The following is a 5,720-nucleotide window of genomic DNA, read 5'->3' on the forward strand; positions in this document are numbered from 1 at the left end:
CATATCAGATTTGATCTAAATTTTAAAATCCTAAAGATATGATAACTAATTTAAATAAGATTTGATCTTATTAGATTAGATCAGATTTGATTTAAATTTAAAAATCCCTAAAAATACTACTAAGCATAGCAGATAAAACAAGTCTTCTAACAACTTTTGACCACATAACAAACTAAAACAAAAGTCTAGAATTTTCGAAATTTAAAGATAAATTATGCCTTCCACTGAATTCGGAAAGCATTATTGGGCTTCTTGCTGTCCTGACTTAACCCAATGGGTCTTGCCCATTCTTCCTTGGTTAGAACTTGATGTAACTCTATATGCATAAGCGCTGCCAGGTTTCCAAAGCTCTCCTTGAGCTTCTTTGCACGTGCTCTAGTGATGGGGCCCTCTGGAAGTGTGAAATTCCCATTCTACCATTGTGTCTTAGAATGCCCCTGTTGTCTTTCCAAGCATGTATCATTCCCTCCTTCCTCAAAAAGATTCGTCCTCGAATCTGTGTCCATATCAAAAGGAGAGAGATCAGAAACATTGAAAGTGGCAGGAACATTATACTCACCTGGTAGGTCAATCTTGTAGGCGTTGTTATTGATCTTCTCAAGCACTTGGAATGGGCCATCCCCTCTAGCATCAAGTTTAGACTTCCTCTGAGTAGGAAATCTCTCCTTCCTCAAATGTACCCAAACCCAATCTTCTGGTTCGAAGACTATATGCTTTTCGGCTCTTGTTAATCCTTTCTGCCGTGGCTTTGTTCTTCCTCTCAATGAGGTCACGAGCCTTTGCATGTATTGTTTTAACTTTTTTAGCCATGCTTGCTCCATCTAAGCAAATAAGATCACTCAAGGGTAGAGGCATTAAATCTAAGACAGTTAGAGGATTAAAACCATAGACAAGTTCAAAGGGCGAAAAACCAGTGGAAGAATGGATTGTTCGGTTATAAGCAAACTCAATAAAAGGTAAACAATCTTCCCAGATTTTCAAATTCTTACCAACAATAGCACGCAACAAAGTTCCCAATGTCCTATTTACTACTTCAGTTTGACCATCAGTTTGAGGGTGACAAGTAGTTGAGTATAACAATTTTGTTCCCAACTTACTCCACAAAACTTTCCAGAAGTGACTTAAGAATTTGACATCACGATCAGAAACAATAGTTTGGGGAACACCATGTAAGGGCACAACTTCTCTAAAGAATAGGTCAGCAATATTTGTGGCATCATCAGTTTTATGACAAGCAATAAAATGAGTCATTTTACTAAATCTATCTACCACAACAAAAATGCTATCTCGACCTCTCCTAGTTCTAGGCAAACCAAGAACAAAATCCATAGAAATATCAACCCATGGATGCACAGGAATAGGTAAAGGAGTACACAAACCATGTGGTAAGGACTTAGATTTAGCTTGTTTACAGGTAATGCATTTGGCACAAAATTTTCGACATCTTTACGCATGTGGGGCCAGTAAAAATGCTCAGATAAAATATCCAAAGTCTTATGCACACCAAAATGACCCATCAAACCCCCATTATGTGATTCTAGAACAAGTAGCTCCCGAATAGAACAAGTAGGTACACAAATCCTATTACCCTGAAAAAGAAAACCACCATGCCTGTAGAATTTGTTATGTGCACCATGTTCACATGCAGCATAGATAGAGGCAAAAGTAGAATCAGATGCATATAATTCCTTCATACACTCAAAACCTAACAGCTTAGAAGTAAGGGTTGTGATTAATGAATACCTTCTAGATAATGCATCAGCAACCACATTCTCCTTACCTTGCTTATAGGCGATTATGTACGGAAAAGATTCAAGGAATTCTATCCATTTTGCATGTCTCTTGTTTAGCTTCCCTTGACCCTTCAAGTGTTTGAGAGATTCATGGTCAGTATGTACCACAAATTCCTTAGGTAGCAAATAATGCTGCCACACTTCTAAAGCTCGCACCAAGGCATAAAGCTCCTTATCATAAGTTGAGTAGTTGAGACGGGATCCATTCAAATTCTCACTGAAATAGGCGATTGCTTGCTTTTCCTGCATTAAAACAACACCTATACCAATTCCGGAAGCATCACATTCGATTTCAAAAGTTTTAGAAAAATCCGGTAAAATAAGAATGGGGGCAGAACACAATAATTCTTTCAAGGTGTTAAAGGCAATTTCTTGTTCGTGATCCCATTTAAAGTTAACATGTTTCTTGATGATTTCAGTTAAAGGTGCAGCAATAGTAGAAAAATCTTTAACAAACCTCCGATAAAAACCCGCAAGACCATGAAAACTTCTAACATCAGAGACACTCTGAGGTGTGGGCCATTCTCTAATAGCCTTCACCTTCTCGTCATCTACCTCAATCCCTGCAGAACTTATCACAAAATCTAGGAATATGACTTTACTTAGACAGAACGAGCACTTTTGGAGATTAGCATATAATTTTTCCTTTCTAAGTACCTCTAAAACAGATTGAACATGCAAAATATGATCATCAAGGCATTTACTGTAAATAAGGATATCATCAAAATAAACAACCACAAATTTACCTAAAAATTCTCGCAAAACATGATTCATTAATCTCATGAATGTACTAGGTGCATTAGTCAAACCAAATGGCATAACTAACCACTCATACAAACCATATTTAGTTTTGAAAGCTATTTTCCATTCATCACCAAGCTTCATTCGTATTTGATGATAACCACTCCTTAAATCTATTTTAGTAAAAATAACAGATCCATGTAATTCATCAAGCATATCATCAAGTCTAGGAATAGGATGGCGATACTTTACCGTAATCTTGTTTACAGCTCTGCAGTCAACACACATCCTCCATGAGCCATCCTTCTTGGGTACCAACAGTACTGGAACAGCACAAAGACTCATGCTTTCTCTCACAAAACCCTTAGCCAAAAGGTCATCGACTTGCCGTTGTAGTTTCTTTGTCTCCTCAGGATTGGTCCGATAAGCTGGCCGGTTAGGAATGCTTGATCCGGGAACAAAGTCAATCTGATGCTCAATGCCTCATAATGGAGGTAAACCTGGGGGTAGCTCATCTAGAAAGACATCGCCAAATTCCTGCAAGAGTGAAATAAAAGCACTAGGCAGGTCATGGTTAGTTTCAATGGTAGAAAGTAAAGACTCTCTAGATCGTACTAACACCAATGCTTTTTTTCCTAAACTAGCATGCTTCAGATCCCTCTCTTTTGCATAAAAACATATTTTGTGAGCACTCTTACTCTCCACAGATGTTTCTCTTTTAGAACTCTCTTTTTCACTCAGACTCTGACTCTTTTTCTCACACGTTTCATCTCTCAGAGCTCTCTCTTTACCCTCCTGTTTTTCAATTTTCTCACATCCTAAAGACTCTGTAGTTGATTTGCGCATGCTCAGTTGCTCCAGGTACACTTCTTTAGGTGTCAAAGGTGCAAGGGTAATCTTCTTCCCAAGATAGGTGAAAGAGTATCGATTTGTGAAACCATCATGCGTCACCTTCCTATCATACTGCCATGGACGGCCTAGAAGTAGATGACAAGCCTGCATGGGAACCACGTCACAAAGTACCTCGTCACTATATCTCCCAATAGAGAACTGTATGCGGGCTTGCTTCATAACCTTCAATTCACCGACATTACTTAGCCACTCCAGTTTGTAAGGGTTAGGGTGTTTGGTGCATTTCAACCCCAACTTTGTGATCAACGTAGAGCTAGCAACGTTTGTATGACTTCCAGCATCAATGATCATGAGACCAACCTTACCTCTCAACAAAACTTTTGTATGAAAGATGTTCTCTCGTTGTTCTAGACGATCGTCCTTGGCTTGTACATTTAAGATCCGCCTAGTAACAAGGGTCTCGCCACTAACAGCATACTCAACTATATCTTCATTATCTGTAGCATCATCCGCATGTGGCATGTCTTCAAACCCATCTGAGTTATCAGATTCTGAGAAAATATCATTTGCTTTAATTACCATGGTCTTTTTATTTGGACACTCGGAAGCATAATGGCCTAATCCGTGGAACTTAAAGTAGGTAATATCACGATGCCGTGCAAGAGGTTTAGAAGTGGAATTAGGTGTGTTCGTCTTCCTGTGCTGCTCTGTGGGCTTCTCCTTTGATTCGGTAGGTTTGGATCCAGTCTTCTCCCCGAAATTAGCACCTCTCGAATCCCACCTTGAAGTAGAATTACGCAGCCCTTTTCCCTTTTGCTGTCTTTCCACCTTGATAGCTAGGTTCACCAAGTCTTCCATAGTCACATATGGAAGATGTTCGACAGTATTTGCAATGTCTCGATTCATCCCACTTAAGAAACGTGCCATAGTAGCCTCAGACTCCTCCTCAATGTTTGCCTGGATTAGTAGCATCTCCATCTCCTTATGATACTCATCTACAGACTTAGAACCTTGGTATAACCGTTGGAGCCGTTGATGTAGCTCCCTGTAGTAGTAAGAAGGGACAAACTGTTGTCGCATGACCTTCTTCATCTTCTCCCAAGATAGAATTGGTGGTTTGTCATTCCGCCTCCTCTGTTTGTCCAGCTCGGCCCACCAGACAAGGGCATAATCCGAGAATTCGACAGCCGATAGTCTTACCTTTTTCACCTCAGAGTAGTTATGACATTGAAATAAGAGCTCCACCTTTCGTTCCCATTCCAGGTACGCTTCAGGGTCACTTCTGCCTTTAAATTCTGGGATGCGCATCTTGATAGCATTAAGGTTACTATCAACATCTGCCGATTGTCTATGAGGCCGGGATCTGGATGAAGGCTCCTCCTCAGACTTCGTAGAATCATTATGAACAGATTCTCGTGACCGTGCTTTTCACTTAGGGGAGAAAGAGTTAATGCAGGAATCCATGTCATCAAGACGTTGTTGAATCTTTGTATGGATGCTAGTAAGTGCGTCGATGCGAAAAGTTAGTTGTGGATCGGGGTTCTCTTCAGTGTTAGCCATCAATGAACCTGTAAAAGAAAAGGCCTTACAACACTCCTCTCACGTGTATCACTCAGAGTAGGACACTCGTGTTTCATTCAATACGTGGCTTTTACCCTCTGTTGAGCTCACCACTCTTGCCTTTTTCCACTCTTGGATTGCTTTAACAAGTTGCACTTCGGAAGATGAAGAATTGAGACACCAAACTAAGATAATCTGAATGATAGAGACGTTCAACTTGACAAGAGGATAAGTAAAGTATGTGACAAAGGAAACAAGAAGTGATACTAGGATGACAAAACTAGAAAAATTGAATCCTTATTGGAACTCAAAGAAAATTGAAAAGGATAAAACAAGGAGAAAACTTAAAATTTTGTTTTTTTTTTTCATTTTTTTTATTATTTATTTATTTATTTTTACTGAAATAAACAGAAATTGCAGTATTAGAATTTAAGGAAAAAAAATTTCGTTTTTTTTTTAAGTAAATTTGTAGAAATTATAGAAAAAAATACAGAGACTAAAAAAAATCCTGGAACGTGCAGATAAATAAGAATTTACCTACGACCTGTAACTGATACCAGATGATAAGGATTTATGTTGGGCATTAAGGGTTTAATACATTCAAAGTAGTAAAATCCTAATGGAAGGGGGACCAGAAAAGAATGGGATTAAAAGAGGAATTTATTAGCATAAAGAGACACAGCGGAAATATAAAAGATAGATAAAGATTTTTCCTACTAGACCTCTAAGATACCTGTTCTTAGCAACCTAGGTCACCGAAAAGGATTCCCTACT

General features: G+C 38.9%; 1 pseudogene; it reads right to left on the bottom strand.

Moving 5' to 3' along the window:
• Window positions 1–212: 212 nt before the first annotated feature.
• On the bottom strand, window positions 213–5,023 carry LOC107646866 (uncharacterized; annotated as a pseudogene).
• Between the last annotated feature and the right edge of the window lie 697 nt (window positions 5,024–5,720).

This window comes from Arachis ipaensis, chromosome B6, assembly GCF_059453495.1.
Source record: "Arachis ipaensis isolate K30076 ecotype BB chromosome B6, ASM5945349v1, whole genome shotgun sequence".
NCBI classification, from domain to species: domain Eukaryota; kingdom Viridiplantae; phylum Streptophyta; class Magnoliopsida; order Fabales; family Fabaceae; genus Arachis; species Arachis ipaensis.